Source organism: Meles meles, chromosome 7, assembly GCF_922984935.1.
Source record: "Meles meles chromosome 7, mMelMel3.1 paternal haplotype, whole genome shotgun sequence".
NCBI classification, from domain to species: Eukaryota; Metazoa; Chordata; class Mammalia; order Carnivora; family Mustelidae; genus Meles; species Meles meles.
The window spans coordinates 66,785,943-66,798,112 of record NC_060072.1 but is presented as its reverse complement, the minus strand read 5'-3'; the positions used below and the strand labels follow the sequence as shown (position 1 = coordinate 66,798,112).

At 37.4% G+C, this 12,170-nt stretch overlaps 1 protein-coding gene and 1 non-coding gene across 6 annotated transcripts in view; both read left to right on the top strand.

The window, feature by feature from the left end:
• Nucleotides 1-12,170, top strand: part of CCDC91 (coiled-coil domain containing 91) — a 378,569-nt gene that overhangs the window by 292,790 nt on the left and 73,609 nt on the right. The window lies entirely within an intron of this gene.
• On the top strand, nt 4,169-4,275 carry LOC123947775. The gene has a single exon (XR_006819817.1). It is a non-coding gene; the product is annotated as a U6 spliceosomal RNA (small nuclear RNA).

Genomic DNA, 12,170 nt, shown 5'->3' with positions numbered 1-12,170 from the left:
ATCACAAGTAGGGAGAGAGGCAGGCAGAGAGAGAGAGGGGAGGAAGCAGGCTCCCTGCCAAGCAGAGAGCTCGATGCGGGGCTCGATCCCAGGACTCTGGGATCATGACCTGAGCGAAAGGCAGAGGCTTTAACCCACTGAGCCACCCAGGCGCCCCATTTTGTTATCTTTTTAAAAAGCTGTGCTGTGGAATTAAAATCAAGTCAAGAGTCTTATCTTCTTCATACTCTTTTTGTATTGTTGTTCCACATTAGTAGCCACTGGATCTTCCGAAGTCTTGCCTTCATTGGTCCCTTCATTTCAAGTGACTGTAGTTAAAACTTTGTTACTTTGCTACTGCAGGCTTCCAGACTTGATTTGACTTTTTTTTTTTTTTCTCTCTTTCAGAAACCAGCTGGAATTTTAGAGCCCTTAGAGAGCCAGAACTAACCATAGATGTTTCTGATTTTCCTGGGGATAAAATGCCTTCAGCCACTCTTAGTTGCCATTTAGTATCAACCAGGGCTTTCCTCTTAAACAATAGAAACTGTCTCTGACTAGTTAAGCAGTAAAAAAAAGTTCATTAAAAGGAAATTGAGTGGTTGACCAAAGTGTTGAGAGCTGGAGAACCAGGGTCAAGGTTAAGCTTCTAGAAACAATACCAAACTATACCACAAAACTTGCTCAAAAATAAGTCCCCCTCTGCTGCGACATTCCCATCAAGCACTCTAAGAGCCTGTTGCTTAATGCAACTATTGCAGTAGCCAACAGTTGAATGTGTCTCATCCTTATGAGCAAAATGGATGCTATACAGTGCTTCCTTCCTCTCTTTCTGCTGAATCAAAGCCCATCACGGTTAACTCTGATTAGCAGAGCCCCGGGAATAGAGCAGGATAGATAACTGTGTTGTCTGGGTTTTACCTAGGGGAGTCATAACTCATAAGGCTAGAAATTCACCAAACACAGGAAGGGTATCAAAAATCAGGGAGCATTACAAATGGCCACTACATATTTTGGGAATTTTTTCCAAGTTGCTATGGTTACTGTAGAAATATTTTTCCAGCTTTTTAGTCTCGTGGCTAATTCTAAATCTGATCCTTTGAAGTCAAACTACATGGGTTTCATTCTTACTAAAACAGGACTTTAGCAGTCGCCAGGTTCGTCAGACATGTTGCAGAAGGTTTGCCACTTGGCCACCACAATTTCATACTTTCTCAAATAATCTGAGGTTTCTACAGTTAGGCCCAGACGATGTGACACTGTGCCGAGGATATGCAGTATTTTGAATAGATAAGGTTTTTGTGCCATGTACTTATGCTAAAAATAGATAGTTTTAGAAGGTATATATAAGTAGATTTTTTTTTAAGTTTGAGTGATTAAGTGATTGTTCTTGAGCTAACTGACAATTTTACCTTTGGTAATTTAGGAACATCATACATATATACATAAGTATAGTACTTGTTTTCATAGAGTGATGGCCACAAAGATTCCTAAAGTAGAAAGAACTTGACTAACTTGTCTCTTTACTGAATTCACCTACATTAAATTTCAGTTGTCTGTTGTGTCTTCGGAAACGTCTTTGTTCTCATGCTCTTATCAGTGGATCTATTTCTTCTACATTCTCTCCATTTTCTCCTGTTATCCATGACCTCTGCTATTTTTTTCAACTCTAAGTGTAAAATTGAAGAAATAATAAGAAACTAGACAGCAAAGTACTTTTTTATCAAATTAAGTCATGTATATTCTAAGTCTGAAAAAGGAGAGTCTTTAATCCTTAACTATGTAATAAGGATATAGGTTTTGTTGTGTCTATTTTCCCTGGTCCCTTTTACTTCTATCTTTCTCTGAGATTCTTGACTGTAGAAAATTATGGCTGCTCGAAATCTGGCAGCCAGTCGGAACATTATCATGCTAGTAAGTTTCAAAGTTAGATTCCTCCAATCCATTCGAGTCTTTTCCAGATAATGTTTTCCAATGTAGATCATTTTCTGAACATTAGAGTTGAAGTACAATATTTTCAGATAAATCCTATATCCAACATTCAGTACACATTGGGATTAATTCATTAAATGATCCCACTGCTCTTGTCACCAAGATTTTTAATATTTTCATATTTTTGTATGTATAATGTGATCATTACCATGTACCAGGAACATATTAATCATAATTTCTTTGCCATTTTACAAGAATTTTAATATCTGCTTTTTATTCATCTGTGGGGACATTTGGCATATAAAATAGCTTTGTTGCTTAGTTTTTCCTTTATGGTTTAGAGTGCTTATTCATTTAAGATTTAGTGTGACTATAATATATTCAACACTTTGCTTTTGTCCTCAATATTTATTCCATTCCTGTGGTTCACATTTTCCTTTTCTTATGTATCATGTGTTGAAAATGAAAATATCTTGTCTGGGGTGGAGCTTAGGCACTGACTAAACAAACATGCTTTTCTTCTGCTCTTAGTTGATTTTTGTGGTTAAATTACTAAAAAATCCTGTTAATAAAAAAAAAGAAGTCTACCTGTTTTTATTATGTACTTTCATAGTTAGTAAAAATTCCTTCCTTTCAACTCTCCCACCAAAATGCAACTTGTTCACTCTTATTTCTTTTATATTTAAAAGACATTAACAGTCAACAGATTAATGAAAATAGCAAAATAGCATAGACATTCAAGAATCAAAGTTTTTTAATTTAGTGAAAGAAACTAAATCCCTTGAACAGAGTTTCCAAAACTCAAAGATTATCTAGATGGGCTATCCAAGGCATGTTCTTCTTACGTCAGTGGCACAAGTGCAAGAGGAAAAACCCAAACACACAAACATGGGAAGTTTCTGATTGTGTCACCTCTGACATCCTGTGGGCCAAAGCAAGTCACATGGCCAAGCCCCAGATCAAAAGGCAGAGAAGTACATTCTACCCACCGTGAGGCCAAGCATGTTGCACAGTCAAATTCAACAACAATGGAGTAGAAAACTGATGCTCCCATGGAGGTGGGGGGAAAGAATGGGTTAATAGTTGCCAAATAGTAATTTAATCTGCTACATACCAACCAGTTTAGGTAAGGTACCCTCTCCCCTCCTAATCTTACTTTATCATGTCATGACCCTGTTTTATTTTCTTCTTAATCCATGTCATTATCTAAAACTATTTTAATAGTTACATTGCCTTATTTCTTCATTAATATCATCAGGCACCTAATGTGTACAAGCCAGTACTCTAACTACTAGCAACACATCAATAAAAATACAAGATCAAAATCCATGTTGTCTGTCTCCCTCACTAAAGTATAAGCTCCAAGAGAGAAAGGACCTCATCTATTTTGTTCACCACTGTATTCTCAGTGTCTCAGAATAAACCTGACACATAACAGATGTTCAAGAAAATTTTGTTTCATGAATGAAGAAATGCCATTAAACATTTATGTAATCTAACACCATTAGTCCCTCCATTTATTAGGCAGCTTTCTGATTGTGATTTGTTTGCAATATAGGGACGTTTTTATAGACAGTCTTGTGAACTTGAGTTACTACAAGTCTTCCTGTGAGAGAAAGATCTGTGCTTAGTGTTTTGGCCAATCTGGAGTCTGTGCCTACACAGCTGAAAACCAGTCCTTTGATGCAGTAAACTCAGCATGGTAAACCACCCTGAGAAATTGAAGAGATACGCACCATTGGCTAAGTACACATGTAATTCACTTCTAAGCAGATCATGCAAAGGGATTTTGACACAGTATATGACATCCCATGCCTCATGAGGGTTCTGCTCATTTTAGATACTTACCTTCTTTGCTTCAAGGTTTCTGACAAAAACTATTTTAGTGATAAGGTATTAGTTCTTTTTTTAGGCTCATACATAGCAAGCACAAAGAGTATGTAAAGGGCTCAGTTAATTAATGGATACCATTACTGGGTTTTGAATCATGTGCTACTCTTTAATTTAGGCTTCTAAAGCTCTGCTTCAAGAAGTTTTCTCAGAATATGTATATATTGTACAAAACTAAGCAAAAACTTAACAACAGATTGTCAGTGGATTTGTTCCACAGAGATTTGAACTGCATTATCAACAGTCAGGACAGGACTGTTCCCCACTCCCATCCCTGAAGCTGTAGTTGTCTTATTTTTACACTCAGTCAATTAGTATCTAATAGTATATGGTCTGGCCAGTCTCACATTTAAAATAAAATCAATCAGTGCTTGCTTCAGCAGCACAAATAGTAAAATTAGAATGGCACAGAGAAGATTAGCATGGCCTCTGCACAGGGATGACACATAAAATAAAATCAGTCATAGCAATTCTCATACATACTTTAAGTTCTTACGAATTTTTCATACATTAGGCTGTGAAAAATACTAAATGCCCTTGATTAAGTCTTTTAAGAGCTATGGCCATTTGCTAAAGAAGATACTATTGTTTAACCACAATAGATCTTAATAAAATATGGGTGATGATGAACTATTTTATAGAATTGGTAATGTACCACTGTTGAAAAAGAAGGTTTTGTACAGTCTTAGACCGAGGAAGAATTTCCCAATATCTTTATTGCCAACAGTGTTATTGAGTTCTGTTGTAATGATTTTACTTATTTAATTCACTCATTAACAAAAGCTTACTCAACATTTACATACTAAATATATACTCTAAATAAGATAGACATGATTCCTACACCGCCAAAGATTAGAGCCCAACAAGGAGATGGGAAAAGCCAGAACTTGCCACACATGGGAGAGTGCTGAGAGAAAAGTGGGACAGGGTGCTGTAGAAGCACACGGAATGGGGCCTAATGAAGTTCTCATGGATCAGAGAACCCTCCAGCAGAATAATATTGAAGCTAAAACTTTAACAGTTACTTCTGTCTCCCTCTATCCCATGTATGGGGAACTCTATTTTTAAATAGATCCAGATTCTAACCACCTTGATTGCTGTCACCAGTGGCTAAGCCACTATCAGCTTTTGCCTGGCTTTCTTCCCAAGTGCCCTAACTAGGATCGTTACTTCTACTCTCACACTGCAAAGTCATTTTTCGTACTTCAGTCAGATTCTATCGCTTCTCTGCATAAAACCTTGAAATTGTCCCCTGTCACTCAGAGGAAATGACAGTGGCCTCTGGGGTTCTCCGTGATTTGGCCTCCTGTTTCTTCTCACATCTCCCAAAAACACCAAACCTAACCATAAAAGACTGCAACTTTTTCAGAGTATTAGTGTCACATAATGCTCGACTCACTGTTTTCAAAATTTCACTGAACTTAATCTATGGGTGAAATTGAAAAACAAGCCTCATGATTTAGTAAGTAGGGTTAACTATGCTCTGTTTCAGATGTCCTCTACATATTATTTTGAGATATCTCTTACAGCCGTCAAAACCAAGTGTAAAGTACATCTAGACCCAAATCACTATATCACAAAGTACTAAACCAAGATTTTCAAACGTAGTGAAGCATTATTCAATTTATTAGCCTCACTCTTTAAATAGTACATATTTTATGGCATGTACAACATTTTAGTAGAAAAATACATGTCCATAAATTAATGAATAACCATTTCTTTGAGCTAGAGAGCTTCCATTTTAGGCCAGTAGTTTTCTCCACACTCATGTCTAAGAAAAGATAACTATAAAGATGTTTTTAAAAGAGACAGTGTAATGAAGGGAGCCCTTTCTTATTTGTTGAGAAAGTTGCACTATTTCTTGAAGGCTCTGCATTTGGTCTGTTTCATTTCTCCTAACTCAAAAACATGCTTGAGAGGGAAAAGCAAGATAGAAAGAGATGCAAAATAGTTGTCATAATTGATTTGTACCACGGTTATTTCAGTGCTAAATTTACAGTTAGTTTAAAATACACCTCACTCCTTAAGACCTTTGTTATACTGTGGGACAGTGTTTGTCTTATTTATTTTATTGTTTAATGTTGTTAGGAAAGCTATAGGTTTAGGGAATATAGTAGAGAGCCGGTAAGACTTAAAGCAATTTAGAGAATATCCAGATTGCATAGGGAATAGTCAAGAATGAAATCACTTTTAGAGCAACAATGATAAGCTATTATTTACTTTTCCTGGAGAACAGTATTGAGATGAGTTCATGAATAAATTCATCAATAAATCAAATATCGTGTTTATATAATACAGAAGTATTATAAAATTTGACACCCAGTTTCAAGGACTTATGGGATGATAAGTCTAAATATATATTTAAAAATTAGTGCATTGTACAGTTGTCATAATTCATGACTCAGCTTGTCATTGCTCTGGGCATTTAGAACAGGGAACATGAGGAAACAGGGCAGACCATGTTAAAACCATAGTTCTCATCTAGCATTGCAGAATTGTGGCAAGCAGTGCTAATTGTCTATATAATATTAAGTCTGTCCTTCTGACCCAGTAATAGAATCCCAGGGGTTTTAAGGGTAGCAGTATACACAGTTATAAACAGGAACTCCTCAAACTCTCATCAGCTTTCAGTGGCTGCGTAACCCAGTTCTAGCCACTGAGATGTCAAAGAGGGTCTGTTGAGTAAAGCTTTTAAGAAGCCTCTTTTTCTGGTAAAAGTAGACCGATTCCTTTGGCAAGTATATTTTGCTCTTCCTTCCTCATCTTTCCTGTCTAGAACATAAACTGATGCTGGAAGGCACAACAGCCATCTTATGACCAAGGGGAAGAAAATGTATATGCTAAAGATATGCAGGTAGGAAAGTAGTTTGGTTCCTGGACTGTTTACTCCCACAGGCCATGGTGCAATAAATAATAAATTCTTCTTTAAGCCACTATTTGTCAGATTTCTGTTACAGCTGAACACACTTCTGACTGATAAGAAGGGTTAGGGTTGCATAAGTAAATATATGTAGGGAAAAACCAAGTATCAGGTCATAAGTGGCATCAATAATATGAGCACACAATTCAGAATCAGAAATGGTTGTTACTTATCTATGTACAATGTAAAGAGTAAGGTTCCTGGAGTAGTTTATATTGACTCAACTGCTTTTAAATATATGAATTGCCTTACCTATTTTGGAGGAGTTATTTTTAATTATTTTCTTTTGTCATCATCTATGAGCTATCTGAAAGACATGACATTCTTTTGTCCGTTTTTCTTTTTTTTTTTTTAATTAATTTATTTATTTATTTATTTGACAGACAGAGATCACAAGCAGGCAGAGAGGCAGGCAAAGAGAGAGAGGAAGCAGGCTCCCTGCTGAGCAGAGAGCCCAATGCGGGGCTCGATCCCAGGTTCCTGAGATCATGACCTGAGCTGAAGGCAGAGGCTTAACCCACTGAGCCACCCAGGCACCCCTCTTTTGTCCGTTTTTCTTAAATGAAGGCAGAATTCATAAGTCCATACTTTTGAGTAGTTAGTAGTGAAATGTAGACTCCTGCAAGCTTTGCCCATTATTTAAGGACCTTAAATTGTTATGCCAGATAAGCCATTGTAACAATTTTGCCTGTCTTCCAACTATATTACACTGCAGAAATGATATATTTAGAAGACTTAGCCGCCTCAACTGGATGTAGTTTTCAACAGCATTATGATAGAGAACCAGTCTCTATAAAGGATTGACACCCAGCATTATTTCAATGGAATCATATTTTTAGAAGTCGGATACCATCTTACGGTTTTCTTAGTTATAATACAGTAATCTCTGACTTAAACTAAGGAAAAAGAAAATACTCAACGGTAGTAAAATATGTAAGGCAGTGAGTATGTTAGCTTAATTGTGTTTAAGTGGAAAAATGTCAGTTTTATAAAAGGAGAAAAACTTCACTTGTCCGTTTCCATATGTGGTGTCCAGCCTCCCATCAGCTGTGCAAGCTTCTGATACCCTTTCAACAAAATCTCTTTTCCTAAAGTTAGCCTGATCCAGTTCTATTGCTTGTGATTAAAAAAAAAAAAACCTCTGCAGATACTGAGTAGCTAGCTATATCTTACATCTGCGTGAATCCTGTAATTTAATAAAAGTGGTTAGCATTCATCTTGTCTCTGGTGAGAAAGAGCTAATAGAGTTTTATGTAGGGAATGGTGGGAATCACGGAGGTACCTCATTCTTCTGTTCCCCATTTGAAGTGAATGCATGCACAGATAGAGCTTTACACGGAAGAACATTCCCTCTGCATTCATGGTTGAAATTAGCACATTCTAAATCTCATAGGATGTTTTGAACTAGACTATAAATTGTAAAATTCGATTCTGGTTTAACAAGTTACCTACTGTAGTCATTGATGACCCTTCAGTGTTTATTACGAATAAGGATATTACCATTAAGACATGATGTTGAAACTGTCGCTTCAGGAATCTGTAATGGATGAGTTCCGTGTGTGTTCAGCACAGCTTAATCCATAATACAAATAAATCCCTTGCAACCAGCATCCTTAGACTTTACACAATACAGAATTACTAACTAGTAGGTTGAGAAATGAGGGCATACAACTAAGAAGAAAGAAGAGTCAAAGACCAACCTGAATCAGTTGCTTCTTTACCCCCAGGAGGTAAAGTGTTTTCTGGGAAAATGAATATATTATATTATCACTAAATATTTCCATGCCTTCTGTTAGTGGTTTTTTTTTTTTTTTTTAGAAAAGTTTCAAACTAATTATTGAACCACGCATGAAAATGCTTATGTCAATTTAAAAGATTCTTGGGCATACATTTCTTTCAACATATGTAGATCACGAAAAAATGCCCTGTCTGGCAGGTAATGGACTTAAATGAAGTTTAGCGGAGCAGCTTCTCTAGAGCTATAAATTGATCTGCCATTTTAGCTTTGGAAACTTGTTACAGAATGACAGGTTGCTAACGGTGCTGTAGGACAACCGACACGACGCATTGTAATTGGTAAAAGCTGCTTCAGTAGTGCTGGAAGTCAGAACTGTTACCCATTTTAGCATCCGCTCATGCACTTCTTTTCTCCTATTTTTTAACGAAAATCTGGAGTTTGGCTTAATTATTCAAAAACCAGAGAGTCTCTGACTTTGTGAAATGTGCGTTTAGTTTTTCCAAATTTTCCTGCTCAAAGAATTATTACTGTTTGCCTTGAGAATCATTTATACTGAAATGTGGGGAAACTAACAGAGCCTCGAATTCTGTATACCAAGTCATGGGACAGAACACACTTTTGTACCCTGCGCTGAAATGCCATCGTAATGACTTGCTCTACTGCAACCCGGCTGACGGACGCAGGATACTCCGTGGCCTTGAAAGCCATTCTGGGAAGTGAAGGCTAAAGAAACTCAGGGATTGCCACTCTATCTTCCCACAGTGAAAAATGAAGTGGATCAAAGCCTCTATAAAGCAAAAACCAAAGTGATTATTCATTCCTGTCCTCGTTTAAGAAACACGTCCTTTCACTCTGCTCCACTCCTCTCCCCTCACCGTGATGCCAGTAACTGCACATTCAGACTTACCACACGGAGTCTGACCCAGAGCTATACCCAAAGAGCAACCACATCCAAGACACAGAAGGAAAGCCAAAAATAATGAAAGCCTGTATCTGAAAAGATTCTTATTTAAGATCTCAGGTAAGCCTATAGAATTGTAGGCTCAGGCAATCAGACATCAACCAGACATTCAGTTTCTTTTCACTTGCCTTGTATTTCTTGAAGCCCTACCAAGAAGTGCTCCAACAGAGAGCAAACAGAGATGACTGCTTAAACAGCACCTTTGCTCCACAGAATTTTCTTTTGGGTAAACAGTCTTCGGTTCCTATGTAGGCTTCACTGTGTGAGGGTATGTATTAGGGCGAAAATCAAAAGGCAAATTAATAATAAAACAGACTTCTGGAAGCAGAGACAAGTCACTAAATCTTACTTGTGCTTACTTTAATTAAATATTAATTAGATAATTTATGCCAATGTAAGCTATAGCTGCTTAATGTATACAGTGTTTGGGTTACAAGCAGTAGAGCTGGGTCAGGCTAATTTTAGGAAAAGGGATTTTGTTGAAAGGTTATCGGAGGCTTGCAGAATTGATGGGAAGCAATATCCCAGACATGGACATGGGCAAGGGAAGCGAATCATCTTTGGAAATTCAGAGGCATCAATGTTAACAATGGTGTTAGAATGAAAAAATAAACTAGTCGGTAGCATTTCTAGGAATGGACAGAACTAAACTTTTCTGGGTTGTTTCTCCACTCTGTATATACATTTCAGAGAGGGGACATCTGATTGGCTTGGTTTGGGTTACATGCCTGCCCTTTGGCTAGAGGAGGGCGAGACACCTAATTAGAGTCCACCATACTAAATCCATGCAGTAAGAATTCATTCCCCAGCTGCAGTTCACGTTGCCATTAAAAAGGAGAAATAGGTGCTGGAAGCCAGAAAGCAATGGATATTCAATACAACTATAATTTATTCAGTGTGTGTGGTTTATCAGTCACTATGTTTCATATACATTTTCTTATTAAATTCTTAAAGGAAGCCTTGTAGTAAGCTACTATTTTGCAGGTAAGAAATTTTAACCTCTGAGGAAGGTTAGGTAACTTATCCAAGGTCACACCATTAGAAAAATGGCAAAACTGAGACACCAGACAACAATTAGACTCCGTGCTCCCTCTTGGCAGATCCGTGTATTATTACTGGTGACAGTTTTTCCTGAGCCTATCTCTCAGGGATTTAAAAAAAAAAAAAAAAAAAGATTTTTTTAATACTATGTGTAAGTGTACTAAATCTATCAGTAGTACTGTACAGTGTACAGGTTCTTGAATAAAACTTTGGAAATAAATGTTATGTAAATTCAGAATGTGTGAATTTGAAAATGATTTTTTTCTCTGATGTAAATTCAGTTTAGTTTCTTAATATAATGAAGAGTTTAGTTTCTTAATATAACGAATTTATCAATGAATCACAAAAGTGGGCCTGCACATCAAACTTGCTATCTTTTGGTTTGTAGGGACGAGATTAATAAAGGTAAAAAGTTTAGGTAGTGATTGCCATCTGGACCAGAAAAAGTTCCATGAAATGGAAATGAACTTCTGTACTCATTTTTACTGGTAGCATTCTTTTGGATCTTTGGCAAGTCAGTTTCCTTCACTGAGTTCAATTTCCCCGTCTGTAGTGAAGAGATGCTAATAACCCCCATAATCCTAAGAATGTAATGAGATGATGACTGTAACATAACCCAATGACCTCTAAACCAGGGTTTCTAAACGTTGGCTCTATTGAACCTTTGGGCCAGATAATTCTTTATTTGGGGGGACTGTACAGTCATTGTTAGATGTTCAACATCATGCCTGGCTCTACCCTGTAGGTCCCAGTAGCACTCACCCCCTAGTAGTGATAATCAAACAGCTGACTCCAAAATCACTACCAGTTTTCTCGATGACCTAAGTATACTAAATTATAAAGATACTTTTTCAAGGGACTCAAAAATTTTTGAATTTTTGAATGTTTTTCATTTGGTTTTCCTCCCCACCCCCACTTTCCTGAATTCATTTTTAGGGGAAAGAAAGTGCTTACCACTGAACAGAATGTTCTTCCTGGCCTCTTAATGGGTCTAGGAGTTCATGTCTTTATACCATATCCAGATCTGATAATCAGCGGGTACTAGTACAGCCTTACCAGTTTGTCTTCAGTCAGATGCCCTCCAAAATAAACTTTGAGATTGAGATTTGTGTGCAGGAAATTTATCAGGGGTTGCCCTTAGGAACAGTGAGTATGCAGGGAGAAGGAAATAGGATTGGGCACAGGGAGGAGTTGCAATACAGTTGCACAAGGGCTTTAGCTAATTCTGTAGAGCTCTGGAGCTGGGATGGCCCTTCAGAGTTGGATCACCTTGAGGCAAGGGTTCTGGATCTTTATACTTCTACAGTGACCAGTCATTGAACATAGGAGTCTCTCAGGAGGAGGACATCACTTTAGCCAAGGTCACAATTCCCTGAGAAGAGCTCAGCTGAACCCCCCCGGTCACGATCTCAGCAACTAGGAGAATTAGTACATTAATCCTAAAAGCAAGTTCTGGTTGGTGCACTAGAGTTCATCTTTTGCACCAATTGAATCCATTTCCATGGCTTAATAAGTTCTTGTAACAGTTCCTTGAGAATTCTGTTTTGCCTTATGGTCTTCTTTTATGGGGAAACCTAGAAAAGGAAAGTTGGTGAGAAGAGCTACAACCCCTGTTTTAGTCTGCCTTAAGGCCACACTAATTCTCATCTCCCTCCTCTGTTCTTTGTTTTAGATTTCTCTTACTCTTGGCTGAACTCTGCTATTTTAGG